Source organism: Manis javanica, chromosome 16 (assembly GCF_040802235.1).
Source record: "Manis javanica isolate MJ-LG chromosome 16, MJ_LKY, whole genome shotgun sequence".
NCBI lineage: Eukaryota > Metazoa > Chordata > Mammalia > Pholidota > Manidae > Manis > Manis javanica.
The window spans coordinates 61,846,038-61,861,104 of record NC_133171.1 but is presented as its reverse complement, the minus strand read 5'-3'; the positions used below and the strand labels follow the sequence as shown (position 1 = coordinate 61,861,104).

Sequence of the window (15,067 nt, the reverse complement as noted above, 5' to 3'; positions counted from 1 at the left end):
CAGGCACTCTACCTTCCAATGACCTCTCTTACCGCAAACCAGGCAGGGTTTAGTTGGCTTATTGGTCAGGTTGCAGCATCTCTTTGCCCAGTGGCCTACCTGGACACACCAGAAGCAAGATCCTGGAGGCTCACAAGCTCCTGACCGGTTTTTGGTGTGATGAGACCCCTGTTCTGTCAGTTGTAGGGCCACTGAGAAGACTTGGGTCTGTGGTGCTATCCTCCTCTCATGTTCTTCATCACGGGTATTAAAAACTTTAAAGGCCATGGTTACCAGATCACGGAGTATAGTCTGGGGCCCCTCCTCTGCCTTTTTTAACTTACGTCTTATGTCCAGGGCTAACTGGGTAATAAAATGAGTAGTCAACACCGTGTACCCCAATGATGAGTAAGGGTCGAGGCGGGTATGTATAGAGAGAGTCTTGGTGAGCTGGCTAAGAAAACAGGCTGGGTTCTCAACAGGTCTCTGAGTAATCTCTCTCAGCTTATCATAATTAATGGCCTTTTGGGTCATCTTATTCATACCTGCCAGTAAATACCAGAGCAATCGGTTCTGCTGAGTTCCCCCATGTCGGGTATTATAATAGTCCCATGGGGGGGTCTGTGAGAGGAACTGCCTCCATCCCAATTGGCTCGGCCTGATCCGTGTTATGTGCCTTGTTTGCGTAATGTTGGACAGCGGAGGTAACATGGTCATATTCCTCAGAGGTAAGAGTGGAGGTTAGGATAACATGTACATCATGCCAGGTAAGTTCATAGGCCCTAGTTAGGTAGTCAAACTCTTTGGTATAAACTGTGGGGATAGAGGAAAAAGAGCCCAGGCATTTCTCCATCTGGGATAACTCCCCTAGGGAAAAAGGGGCATGAACCTGGACAACCCCTTTTGCTCCTGCAACCTCTTGGAGAGGGGCTACTAGTTGGGCCTTGGTTTGGGGTGGCCACTGGGCCTTGGATCTGGTGACTGGAGGGCTAGAACCAACTGGGCTCTAAGGGTGGCACAGGCCCATAAGATGGCAGCGGCGTGGGAACAGAAAGTGAAGGACAAGATGGTGGCAATGCAGGAAGAGGAGGATACAAATAGGGAATGGTGGGTGTGGGGAGGGGTGTAGGGTCAGGAGAGAAAGGAGGCGGGTCTGTGCTGGGAGGAGTCTTGTCCGTGGCTTCTGGAACTGGAGGGTGGGAGGAGCCTGTTCCCATGGGGAAAGAGGGCAGTGAAGGTGGAAGGAGAGGGGGGGGTGGCACGGACACCGGAAGACGAGAGGGGCAGGAAGACAGCATGGCTGAGAATGAAGGACCTAAACATGGAGGCAATGCATGTGAGGACAAGGGATTTAAAGATGGTGGCAGAGAGAGGGGGAGGGGATCATGGGCTGGGGGAGGGGGGAAACTGAGGTCCTCCAGCAGATCTGGAAAAGAGGAAGGACTGGGCAGAGTAAGCGGCTAACAATCCTTACCTGGAGATTGGGCCAGGAGAACCTGGTTTGTTGAACACTTAACATAAAGGTCAGGGCAGGAGCGCAATGTCCAAAAGGCCTGGACATACAGGACTTCAGACCACTTCCCAGTTCATTGACAGAAGTTAGTTAGGTCAGTGAGGAGGCTAAAATTAAAAGTTCCCTCCGGGGATCAGTGAGATTGATTGTCTAGTGGATACTGGGGCCAAGTCTGAGAACAGAGTCAGACTCGGACCAGGTTCCATTTACGGATTTCCTCCACTATATCTAGGGTCGCCAGATTGGATATGAGACACAGCAGAGGGGTCTGAGTCTTTGATTTAGAGTACTGGTTCCCCATGTCTGTTCCCTGTTTCCTGGAGCCCCTAAACTGGTGAGCGCAGTGTCCCAAACTCGCTCAGGTTAGGAGGATACAGGGAAGTATCGTACTCTTCCCCGGAGATCTGGGAGCCTGGATGAGGGTGTCTCCTCTATCTTGGGACCAGGACAGGCATAATGCCTGGAGAACATGGACGTAGCTACGATTTCTAAGTTAACCGAACCAGGTGGAGACAGGACTGGGAAAACAGACTGGGGGGAAGGAGGGACTCACCGAATCGCCATCCTAGGTGCTGAGAGTAAGTGGAGGTCCTGGATCGGGGAAGGAAGGGTGGGAGCTATCAGTGGCCGGCCGGAGCCCTGCACACTATCTCCTTCCCGGGTTTCGGCACCAGATGTAAGGTAAAACCGAGCTGAAATGACCAGGCGAGGAGGCAACAAAGGAGCCAAAAGTTTAATAGGGCGCAATCCCGGGCGATGTTCACAGGCAGGAGAAGTCGCGCCCAGTAGGGCAGGCAGTGAGTTTTAAAGAAGTTAGGGGGAGGGAGAGCATAGGTCTACAGTGGCATGAGGATTGGCTAGCCCAAGGCACATGTCATTGGCCTTTACAGTAGACAAAGGACTAGAAAGTTACTACTCCTTTCTAGGTTGGGAGGTGGCAGCAGCTGGGGATTTTGGTGCGTCATCAGGCCGGAATCTGTCCGTCTCTTCCTGATTAGGCCGGGGTTGGGGGCTTTGCTGCCCCCTTTGCTTTTCTGGTGAGGGCTGAGCTCGTCCAACGTGCTCACCCCTCCCTCTGGTGCCTCCAGCCTTACGCTCAGGATTATAAAGCAAACACTACAAGCCAAACTTTTTGTGTTAGAGCCCCTGCTAATCTCTCTAGCTTTCTTCCTTCCTACAACCTTGTAACAAACTTTCCAAAAATCATTTTGAACTGCTTTAAGTCTTTCTAGACCTTTGTACATGCTGTTCCCTCTGCTTAAATCAGACTCCCCACTCACTACCCAGACTCCTTTCCTCATTTTCTCATTATACTGAAACCTTAATTTATCAAGCACTTTACGGAAGCTTTTTCTTCTGCCTCTCCTAGCACTTGTCATGATGTCTTACAGTTGCCTGCATGATGGCTGCTTGCCTCAGGGAGTTCACCTTCTGTTTTCTCAAGGAATAAAGTAATATTGGGAGGCTGGACTCTCCTTGGAAGCTGCTGAAGAAAAGAGACTTCATACGCATTCCCTGTAAGCCACTTTATAGATAAATGTCATTTTACTTTGAAGAGGAAGAGGAGTGAGAAGTGGGAAATTCCTTTGCTTTTATGAAAGCTTTTCACAAGATAGTTAACTCTTATTGCACTATAGAATTGCAAATGCGAACACCATAGGGAGAAGTAGGGTAGATCCAGACATATAGGTTGAATTCTGAAAAAGAAACCACATCTTCCTTAATTATTTATTTTTCTTCCCTGAGTCAAATATTTGACACATATTCATTTTTATTTGCATGAGAGTCATAATTTAATCTTTCTTTTTCTTTTTAAGTATACTTTAATAATTGGGAAATAAGACCTATGTGGCAGAAACAAAATATCAACTTTGTGGCTGGTAAATGTAGATTGAAGAACTTGGTTCGAATCCGAAGCTAATACGGTCTTTTTCTACTCTTTCTTCCAATGTCTAAACCTGAAACCCAGTAGACATACTCACCTAGCAGCTCTGTGAAGGTACAGATACCCCTAAAAACCACCAATGCAAAGGGCTAGGGAGATCACAGAAACAGAGCTGAATATTAATATCATCCAAAAGAGAAATATGGATCAAAGAAGGTAAACACTCTTACACTATTCAGATTTCTCTTCCTATTGGGAGGAAAAGGAGAGAGTGAATGAAGTGCTGAAGTATTTTCCCAATAATTCTAAGAGGTACTTGTGAAACAGGAAGAGGAAAGTTCCTCATAACAACAGTTTTGCAAAAACTCTGTAATCATGTTTTTTTTTGTAACTAAGAACAGCCTTTTAAAATCCAATATTCCAATTATGTGAAAAGTCATTTATGACAGTAAAAGGAAAGGAGCGACACATAGCAGCAATTCACCGGAGAGTTCCGCTTTATTAGGGAAAGGTGCTGGGTTATATAGGAAGGGGCATGAATTGATTGAGGTGTCACTTCTACGGGGCTGGTGGCTGTTGGCTAGGTGCTGGGATTGGGAGGGGGGCGAGAGGTGATTGGGCTTCAGGTGGCGCCGGCAGGAACCCAGGAACCCGAAGAGAAGCTGGAAGTTTGCCATCTTACTGATGGGGACCCTTCATTCCCCCCTTTCTCCTCTATGAGTTTGTGGACGTTGCTTTCTCTCCAACTGCTTCTTGCTGAACAGGGGGGTAGAAGGGAGTGAGGGCTTGAGGATTGGGAGGAAAGGGTTGATAGGACTCCCCGCAGTAAGGACGAGTAGATGTGGACTTCTTCAGGTTTGGAAATCAATGAAGGTTCCCTGTAACCATAGGTTGAGGACCTGTTGATTCCAATGGTGCCAAGAGGATATGGGTGTCAGGAGCCAGGCGTCTGCGGCCGTTGTTTCCAGGAACAGTTTCCAGCGGAGAGAGGGGTCCATCTCAGCGTGTGGTGAGGAGGTCACCTGAGGGTGAGGGATCTTCTGTGGCCAGAAGCTGGTAGTTCCTGAGTAAAAGCTGGTTGAAAGCTTGATTAGAGATTTTTCCGACTTGGGATTTGATGAACTTTATTATACAGGGTAAGAAGAGACAGGCGAGAAGAATGATTATTATGGGGCCTGCAATGGGCCAGACCCAGGTAAGGAGGGGGTTTGTTAGTATTGAAGAGAATGGATTGGAATTGGAAGCAGAGTGGAGGCTGGAGGCAAGGTCGGTGAGTTTGGTAATGTCAGTTTCTACAATGCCGGATTCGTTGATGTAATAGCAGCACTCTTCTCAGAGGAAGATGCAGGTGCCACCCTTCTTGGCTGTAAGCAGATCTAGGGCTCGCCGGTTTTGAAGGGTGACTTTAGCTAGCGAAGTGACTTGTCTTTGGAGAGAGGCTAGAGAATCGGCAGTGGATGTCAGGGCCTCCTCAAGTTTGGTGTTGAGATCTCTAACTGCCTATAGAGAGTGACCCAAGGCTTCTCCCGAAAACCCTGCCCCAATGGCTGAGGTGATCAAAGAGCTACTGACCATGATGGGAAGGAAAGCAGCTCTTTTTGTGCATGAGGGCAAGGGAGGTTGGAGCTCAAGGAATTCTGCCATGCTGTAAAGTGTTAACCGTGGGATTAGGGTGACGAGAATGCAGGGTGTATCGCAGTTGAGAGGCACTGAGTTGAAAAGACTGCCATTACACTAAAAGAAGTGTCCCGGTTGCGTAAAAGTCTTAGAGTTGGAGGTAGGGGTGTAGATAGAGAGGCAGTGAAGTGCACTGGAGGGGGGTGGAGTTGGGCATACACAATGGTGGATGGTGAGATTATCTGCGCATTCTGGTTCCCATAGGGGTATGTCTGCCAGGAGGCAGAGGGGTTGTCTTTCTGCATGGAAGGAGTAGTTGGAAATATTAAGGGGCACGGCGGCCAGCAGTGGGCGCTGTAGTGATGCACACAAGAAACAATTGGCTGTGTTAAGGGTGTGGTTGAGAAAGATGGTGGTGTCCTGAATGAGCTGTAATGAAGAGTAGGAGAAATGGGAAGAGGGGTGGGGATAAGAAGATGAAGAGGCGCCGTCAAGAGTTTGGATAATGACTTTTTCGGAATGTCTGATATCTGATGCAAACTGAGAGATCTGGGAATGAGGGAACATACTTTTGAGAGATATGAAGGGTACCATGGGGGGTCGAGGACCCCCCCCCATAGTAAACTGAGGCTGTGACTCTGGCAGCTCATCAAGAGTCCCAGGGATCTGAGATTGATAAGGAGAATGAGCCGTTGGGATATTTCATGAAACGGTTGGAGGAGTAATACTGTGGGTACTGGAAGTTACTCATGTAGTGAATGGCGCAAGACCAGTAGGGACATCTGTTGTAGGTGTCTGGCCATCACCTGCAATAGGCTTGTCTTTGGTCATAGAGGAAGCAGAGGTAGGGAGAATAAGGGTAGCTGCTAGTGAACACTTCAGTGGAGGGAGGAAAGTGGAGGTATAAAGGCTCAGAGCAGCCTTTCAGAGGGCAGTCTGATGTGGCAATGAGGGCAGTAACTTTTGTTTGATGCTGTGTGTAAGTCTGTCTAACTTTGAATCGCTATACAAAGGAGGCTGGGGTGAAGGGGAAGACAATAGGAATGAGGGGAAAAAAAGCTAGAGCACAGTAAAGGAGGAAAAAGTCATGATTCGGGTATGGATGGCAAAGAGGGTGAACGGGATTTTGGAGGAAAGAGGACAGTAAGGTCAGGAGTCTGGAGGGAGGGAGAGTCCATAAACTTTTGTAGGTTAAGAGATCTTTTAGGTGATGTGGGGACAGAATGGAAAGGGGCGCCCTGAATGTCAGTTTATGAGCTTCTTTCTGCAAGAGCTGTCTAGCGGCTAATGCTCATAGGCAGGGGGCCCATCCCTGAACTGTGGGGTCTAATTGCTTGGAGAGATAAGCTACTGGGGCAAAGGATAGGCCATAATATTGGCCTAGGACTCCTAGAGCTTGACTGGACCGCTCATGAATGTATAATGAGAAGGGCTTTGACAAATCAGGAAGATGGAGAGCTGGGGCTTCTACAAGGGCTTGACGGAGCTTAATGAAGGAGTGTCGGGGTGAGGAGGATAATGGTGTTTTAGGGGGGCTCTTGCTGAGGTCGTATAGGGGTCTTGCCAACAGGGAGCAGGGAGAAGTTAGGGATCTATGCTCTAAAATATCTAGCTAGGCTTAGAAAGGAAAGGATTTCTGTCTTGGTTTTGGGAATGGGCAGGTCAGAGAGGAGCTATTTTCTGTCTAAGGTAATGGACTTTCTTTGTTGAGATAGAAGGAATCTGAGGTAAGTGACAGAAGGGGAAGAGATTTGAGCTTTGACGGGGGATACTCTGTAACTTCTGGAAGCTAGAAGGTTAAGTAGGGAGGCAGTGTCAAGTTGAGACTGTTCCCACGAGAGACTGCAGAGTAGAAGATTGTCTATGTATTATAAGGTGGACTTGGAGTGATTATGATGAAACTGTTTGAGGTCCTGAGCTAGGACCTGTCTAAAAATATGGGGACTATATCGGAAGCTTTGTGGCAAAACTGTCCAAGTGAGTTGTTTAGAATGTCTTGTGTATGGGTCCGTCCAGGTGAAGATGAAAAAATCTTGGGAACAGGGGTCTAGAGGGATAGAAAAATGGGTCTTTGAGATCTAGGACTGAGAAGTGGGATGCTGAGGCTGTATGGATTTGGAACTAAGGGATGGATAGGGACAATGGCCATGTTGATGAGGCGAAGTTCTTAGACAAGGCAGAAAGATCCGTTGGTTTTTTTAACAGCTAATATAGGGGTATTAAATGGGGAGTGAGTGGGTTTGAGGTAATTTTTGTTTAAGAGATCTTGAATGATGGGTTGGAGGTCTATGAGGGCTGAAGTGGTTAGGGGGTATTGGGCCTGACACATATACTGAGAGGGATCACGATATTAGGACATAGGGCTACGGAGGGGCTTGTAATTTCCCAAACTTTGGGATTTACAGGGTGTATGAGGGCGGAACCAGAGCTTTCATTGGGTAGAGGGTGGTCGTTGGCTATGAGGGCCATCAGAAAGGGAGTACTGGGGGCTGTGGGAGTGGATATAGTTATGGAAACGTGGAGGAGGGAAAGGATGTCTCATCCTAGTAAAGGGATGGGACACTGGGGCATAACCAGGAAGGAGTGGGAGAGAGGTATGGGATTGTCTTGGATTGTACATAAAAGGGGGGGACGTTTTAATGGGAAATCTGTTTACCTCCTACCCCGACTATAGGAGTAATGGCAGGCATGGTACTGCCCCCGTATTCTCGCAAGACTGAGAAGGTGGCTCCTGTATCTAGGAGGAAGGAGATGGGGCGACCGTCTACTCTTAAAGTATCCCTGGGCTCCTGTTTGGTGATGGAAATGGTCGGGCGAGAAGCCCCCAGGCCCTGTCAATCTTCTTCTGCCAGCTCCACTATGGCGGGCTTAGGATGGGGGTTGTTCGTCCAGCCTCCCCTTCGGGTGGTTGAGCAATCAGACCCCCAGTGGCCCTTTTTGTGGCATCTGGGGCATGGGGTGGTAGGAGATCTGGGGGAGGGGCACGCCCTTGACCAATGTCCCTCTTTTCTGCACTTGAAACAAGCTCCTGGGGGGGGCTTGTCTGTAGAGGGGCGCCCAGGTTGTGGTTTTATCAGCTGGGCCAACATCTGGAAATTGGCCTGATCAGCTTTTTGTTTATGGCGTTCTTTCTCCTCCTCCCGGTTATGGAAGACTTTAAAGGCTACTGTTAGGATCTCAGTCTGTGGGGTAGTGGGGCCCTGTTCTAACTTTTTGAGTTTAGCTTTAATGTTGGGGTAGCCTTGAGCTAGGAAGTATGTCATAAGGACATGTCTTCCTTCAGGTGTTTCTGGGTCCAGGCTGGTATACTGTAATAGGGCTTGAGTGAGTCTGTCTAAGAACTCGGAGGGGGTTTCGTCTCTCTTTTGAATTATGTCTTGGAGCTTTTGAAAATTGACTACGAGCTGCCTTTTTCAGACCTGCTATTAAGCAGGAGGCAAAAATATCTCGAGAGCAGAGAATTATGGCGGTGTTATAATCTCAGTGTGGGTCTTGTTCGGGGACAGCAGTGGGGTCAGGGGGATAGGTGGGGTCAGTCTCGTGGGTTTCGGTAGCGTGAGTTTGGGCGAAGTCCCAAACTCGTCTACGCTCTTCAGGGAGGAGAGTATTGGCTAGGAGCATGAAAATGTCATGATGTGTGAGGCTGTAAGACTGGAGCGTCCATTGAAACTCCCTGATGTATATCGTGGGATCAGTGGAAAAGGAACTTAGGCGTTTCTCTAGTTGGGCTAAATCTCTTAAATGCGTTTGGATCCTGCTACCTCTAGGAGGGGGTGATAATTTTGGCAGGCTCTCGGGACTAAGTCTGAGGGGGATTGAAGGGTTCTGGTTCAGTCTGTGGGGGAGTGACGCGGTCAAGCCGTGCCTAGTCGAGCAGGTCCTGAAGTGCAGAAGGGGGGCAAAGAAAATAAAGATAGAATCAGACCCACATGTTGCCAGCCTGCAGTCCAGCTGCTTGGCTCTGCTGCTTTAGTTGGGCTTGAACTCATGACTCTGAGGTTAAGAGTCTTATGATCTACTAACTGAGCTACAGGAATGCATTGTTCTCTATTCCTGCTACATACACAAGTGGGGAAGGGCATATTTAGAAGCAGGGGCGGTGTTTCTACACATCTTCAAGGTCTCCCTATTTTCAGAGTGAGGAGTCTTGTCAAGATATGTTTTTGTGGACAGATAACTTCTAAGGACTGCACCGGTTTTTGTTTAGCTTGTGCTTTCCCATGCTGCGTTCAGACATGGGGGGAGGTGCTTTCCCATTCTCTCTACAAACATGTGAGAAGACAAAGGCGGTCCCTAACAGGGGAGAAACAGGTGATGAGGATAACGGAGGAGGCCCTTGGGACCTAGTTAAAGGGGGGGCTGAAAAGCTCAGGCTTAATCTGCGGGGGACAAAGGCGGAGGAGGAGAGATGGGGGAGGAGATGGTGGGGGAGGAAGGGAGAAGGGCTGTTGTAGGAGAAGGGGAAGGGAGTGAACGGGAGGCTTCTGCGGGGGCGGCGGCTTGCAGGCTAGGAGAACTTGGGGGGGGGAGGAGGTGGAAAGCTTTGATATAGGGAATCTCCTTCCATTTTTTCAGGAGCTGGCAGTAGTTAAAACGATCGCGAGTGATGTTAGGATCAAGAGTTCCCCCTGCAGGCCATTGGTTGTTATTGTCTAGGGGGTATGTCAGCCAATCTTGGGAGCAATATTTACGGAGAAGTTTTGGTTTTATATCAGGCATCAGGGAGAGGGTAGCCAGATGCTTAAGCAGGCATTCAAGAGGTGAACCTTCAGGGAGGGATGAGGAGGCTCCCATGGCTAAAGGACAGAGAAGGAGACAAACAGGGGAAGACGAACAGAGATCCTCGGACTGGAAGCAGACCACAAGGAGACAAAGGGCGTCCCCGATGATCCTTGGTGGTCTGCGGAAACTCGTATACGAGTCGGAATTTCTTAGGAAGTGTGGGTCGTCACCCAGACTTCCCTAAGAAGGCAGAGTGCCGGAGTCACGTGGTACCTAGCGCTAGGCGTTTTCGGCGGACGGGGCAGAAGGAGGAGGGGGGGAAAAGGGAGCGTTCTCATCTACAAAGGAGTCACCTCGTTTATGGCTGTTGGAGGGGGGTGCCTGAGGGTCCGCCGCAGCTGTGAAGGCTTGAGGCGGGGATTTATGGCTGTTGGAGGAGGGGCCTGAGGGTCCGCCGCAGCCGTGAAGGCCTGAGGCGGGGAGAATTCCCTCCTCATCCCCGAGCGTCAGGGCCTTGCCGGACGATCACGGTCAATGGCACTGCGATAGCTCGGAGAAGAGTGGCCCACCCCCGGGGGAAAACTTACCTAAAGGCCAGAGAGGAGTGGTGAGTGTGATGAGCCAGCGCCGGAAAAAGAGGACGAGGGCAAACTGCTGCTGGTGTCGGGGGGAAGACGGGGCCCAGTTGGGGTGTCCCGTCTCCCAGGTTTCGGCACCAATGAAAGGAAAGGAGCGACACATAGCAGCAATTCACCGGAGAGTTCCGCTTTATTAGGGAAAGTTGCTGGGTTATATAGGAAGGGGCATGAATTGATTGAGTTGTCACTTCTACGGGGCTGGTGGCTGTTGGCTAGGTGCTGGGATTGGGAGGGGGGCGAGAGGTGATTGAGCTTCAGGTGGCACCGGCAGGAACCGAGGACCCCGAAGAAGAGCCGGAAGTTTGCCATCTTACTAGTGGGGACCCTTCAGACAGCATCCTTATTTGCTTTTCTTCTAGGAATTTCCAGAGGAAAGTGCTGCTAGTTCTTCTCCTTCATTCTATCTTCTTGTCTTTTTCTATCTCTTGCAGTTCTTCAGCAGAAACTACAAATTCTGCACTTTTTGGAAATATACTTGTCTGCTTCTCTGAAAATGATTTTATGAGGGCGGTGGATATGATAGGGAAAAATTTACAAGGACAGCAATCTAGTCCAGGTGGCTCCCTTTTGCTGCTCTTCTTAGCAAAGACAACAGAAACTCCCTTAACTTCCCTCTCCCCTTCACTCCCTGCTCTGCCAGGCACTTACTTCCTAACCTCACTCTGTAAATTTACTCCCCCTTGCTTGCTCATCTGCTGTGCACATAGAAATGTTGCAGATACAGAAGCAGAAAGATATATATTGCTCCCCTTGCCTTTGTTCGGGACTCAGACCATGGGAGATTATGGCCCCTCTGAGTCTGCTGGTGCAAAATAAACCTCAACACTCCAAGACTTCCGAGTGCCGCTTGGTTCTTACGTCAGTGATCCCGTCCAGGTTTTTCCAGTATGTTCTGTAACATATATATGCATGATATATTATACCCTGTGCAGTTATATATTTAATAATAGAAATCGTGAGAACTCCTTTGATTTCTTTTCCTTAAGCTTTCATATTTCATTTCATATTTCACCTAACCACAGTTAATTTAAAAACTGCAGAGAGCTGAGACTGTTTGGTAGTGCTCGAAACCATTTGGTTCCAGCTATCTGAATTCAGCATGTGGCCTCTCACATGGAACAATTGGGTCTTATCCATGATGAATGTCTCCTGAGAATTCTTGTCAAATGAACCAGCTTTCTTTTCACCTGCCCAGTCTCTCACATTTTGACTATTAGGATAAAATCAGTAATCAAATGAGTACAGTCATGAGTGGTCATAATGATAGAGAAATATATAGGCATTGAGATATGAGTCTTCAAAAGGTGTCATTAAACATGTAGTGTCAAGCCCAGATGTATATTCTCCTGAGAGATATGGAAATCTTGGAAGGTGGTATTCCTGGGGCAAAAACAAAGCCATTTAATTGTAATAGTAGCTTCACAAGGCCAGAAATTTATTCTATTGTATTAAAATTTAATTTTTTATTCTATTCTGTTCTATCCTATCCGATGCTATATTTTTACAGCCCAGGGCTGCACCCCCCGGCACTTAGTAGGTACTCATTAATATTTGTTAGATGAGAGATAATTAGAAATATCCTAAATGTTTAGCAGAAAAAAGGGGTGAATAAATTATCTGATTTGCGATATTTACTTTGTAAGGAAAAATAATTAAATGTTTATATGAAAAGAGCCCAAGGTATATTAAATGAAAAATGTGTCATCTAATGGTGTTTGGTATGAAAAAATTTGTATGAAACACATACAAATTATTTATGAATATATGTGTATATGAATGTAGAGAAAATATACTGTAAGAAATACAATCAAGTATTGATGGTGGTCACATTTGGAGCGAAGTATGGCTTTCACATTTTACTTATGAGTTAAAATGGTACTCAATTTTGACTGAGGAGACAAATCAATAATTATCAGATTCCAGTGTGAGTATAAACCTAATTTACAAAGGAAATGTTTGGGAACTAATTCCATGATTTCCGAAAATGGAGAACAGAGAAAAGGATCTGTGTAGAGACAGCACTGCCACGAGCCAGACAGAAGTGGGATTGGTTGGGAACGTGTTATTGGAAATATTCTGTGAAGCGTATGGGTATGGGGCAAAGCAGACGAACAAAGAAAACAAGAGGAAGGAAACAAGACCACCGACTCTTTTCTTCCATACCACCACAGGAGAGGAAAGCATTTCCCGGGTTCCAAGTCTTGCGATTTCCGTATTTTCTCGCGATGTCTTAGAGAGGTGAACCTCTAGTAATTTCCGTTGTTTATTGAGTTTTTGCCCCAAGTCTCGCGGCTTCCAAGAAATATCGCGATGCCTCAGCTTTTAGTGCTTTCTGTAACCAGTCCCTGTGAGAAAAATTTAAGTCAATTTTTAAAACAACTGTTTGTCAAGTTTTTAAAGCAGACTGCTTTAATTTATATATTTGCGAAATTCAACGATAAAACTTATGTGTCAGAAGTGGGATTCGAACCCACGCCTCCATCTGGAGACCAGAATCCCCAACGCGGGGAAGCAGAGCTTGAGTCTGGCGCCTTAGACCACTCGGCCATCCTGACACAGTAGGAGGAGATGGAAATTTTCCTCTAGATATTGAGGAGCAACGTGTCTGTGACATTTGTTTAAATATTGTGTTAGGATCCTAGGTAACCGCCACAGAAGAAAATAACACCTGTGGAATGAACAGGAAAACTTCAGGAAGAGAAAAAACGTTCATACATAGAACTGGACACAGGTTTCATGGGCCTTACAACTAACTGTGACTCCCATCTTGAAAAGGTGGTGCAAACATTCCCCGTGCTCAGACAGCCCTTATTTCGGGAGGGAATGTAGGGAGGAACTTCATTTTGCCTAGGACGTCTGTTCGGCTTCCCAGCCTCGAATTCTCCCCGAAATCTTGAGCGTGGTTAACCTCGCTCTAGGGTTTCTTTCTTTTGAAGGTAGTGAGGAACGGCCACAGTCTAACAGAAGACTCCGATTCTTTGGCATGGCCCCTTTTATGTCCTCTTTTTAGGTTCCTTTTCATCCCAGAACGGCCTTGCCACTCGTTAAGAATCTCTTTTGGGATCCGAAAGTGACAGTCGGGAAGCAACCTGGGGAAGTCCATGTAGGGCACGACGGCTCCCGCCCGTGCAAGCTGAACAAGGGCGGGTCTCTGCGGGAGGGACTGACCTGTCTCTGGTCCAGAGAAACGCCCTGAGCGACATGCTGGCCTCCCGACCTTCCTGATAATTTTCAAACGTTCTAGATTAAAAATCTTCATGGTGTGGTCGGGAAAACAGTGGCGATTTTTAGGGGGATGGCAGAGTGAGAATAAGAAGGATGCCACATTTCCTGACTCGGACTTTTCCAGCTGTTTTTCAGTTTTGCGCAAAAGAATGAGCTCTGAGTCTGGAGTACCGGAGGTCACATGTTTTAACGAAGCCTTGAGACTAAACAATAAGAAATTATTCCTCCAACTAGACCGAGAGCCCTTAAGGGGTCAGGTCAGCTGTGCGAAAATAACTAGCTGGCCTAATGCCTGCCTAGTGGGATGCCTAGCATACATGGTAGGAGCTCAATAAATGTAGTTGACTCATTTGTTTCAACTGCTGTACTTTTTAGGCTGTTAAATTCAGAGAGTAGAGACATATATTTGGGGATTTTTAAGTAGGTTTTGTCCCAACAGGTTATTTTCTGTATTTATTAACACACACGTTTTCCTTTTTCTTTCTGTAAGGCAAAGGTTAAGTCTCTTCTGCATGAAGAGAAATAACTTGTATTTTGGTAGGCCCTTACATTTCCAGACTCCCTTGGTTTAATATCCAATTTTTGGTAAGGAGAGAAATCGGGAGTGAAAAGTATGGGGAACAATAGGTTCCTAATATCTCTCTCTCCAAGACAGAGATTTGCTCTATTTTCTTTCGTAAAAGATTGTTCTATTGGAAGGGAAATTGTCTCTGATGTGATTCCTGACATGGCAATTGTAACCTTTTTCAAATTTATAATTACTATCACTGTTTTTTTTCACTAATGGCAATGTATTGCAGATACTATCAAAGCAGTATTGTTAAACACTGGATTACTTCTTTTTCATTTTCATGAGCAATGCTCTGAAGAATATCCTTGTGTAAATACTTTGAAATATCCATTCACTATTTCCTTAAGTTTCTAGAAGTGGAATCACTAGCTCAAAGTTTACCCAGGTTTAAAAGCTTTTGATACATACTGTCCATATGCCTGCCAAAATACCTGAAGCAATTAAAATAACCCAAAAATGACCACATGAAATACAAGAAAACATTTTAATGGGTGAAAAATGGCAACGCATGTTATACAGATTAGTGAGATTCAACATTAATGTTTAAATGATTTTTGTATTTCTTCCTCAGTAAGTTGCTTACCAAATTTTTATTGAGGTGTTTTCTTCCCTGTTGATTTCCAAGCTCATTATGTGAAAGGTAAACCCTTATGATAATTTCTACTTACCAAACATCCACGCAGAATTTCCTTTTACTAACAAGAATCTCATTAAGTCCCTTACACATTAAATCAATTTTAATCTCATAGAAACTATGAGCTGTCAAACAAGGCCCACATTTAGTGTCTTTGTAATGTTATGCTATATATTTACTTTGATTCCTGGTCAATTTTTGGCCTATCCTTATTTTTCTTCCTTAAGGCATGTTAAATTCCTGTTACCTTGATTTCATTTTGTTTTAAATGTCTTTAAGTCCT

At 46.5% G+C, this 15,067-nt stretch overlaps 2 long non-coding RNA genes and 1 other non-coding gene across 4 annotated transcripts; 1 reads left to right on the top strand and 2 right to left on the bottom strand.

The window, feature by feature from the left end:
• Positions 1-3,851: 3,851 nt before the first annotated feature.
• Positions 3,852-10,779, bottom strand: LOC140846874 (uncharacterized). Of its 2 annotated transcripts, none has more exons than XR_012126371.1 (2): positions 10,304-10,779; positions 3,852-4,499 (listed from the first exon to the last, which is right to left on the bottom strand). It is a non-coding gene; the product is annotated as an uncharacterized lncRNA (long non-coding RNA). The 2 variants fall into 2 exon arrangements; XR_012126370.1 differs by having other exon boundaries at positions 3,852-4,451.
• On the top strand, positions 9,158-11,185 carry LOC140846875 (uncharacterized). The gene is made up of 2 exons (XR_012126372.1): positions 9,158-10,323; positions 10,786-11,185. It is a non-coding gene; the product is annotated as an uncharacterized lncRNA (long non-coding RNA).
• A 1,618-nt stretch (positions 11,186-12,803) lies between these two features.
• Positions 12,804-12,909, bottom strand: TRNAL-CAA (transfer RNA leucine (anticodon CAA)). The gene is made up of 2 exons: positions 12,872-12,909; positions 12,804-12,849 (listed from the first exon to the last, which is right to left on the bottom strand). It is a non-coding gene; the product is annotated as a tRNA-Leu (tRNA).
• Positions 12,910-15,067: the final 2,158 nt, after the last annotated feature.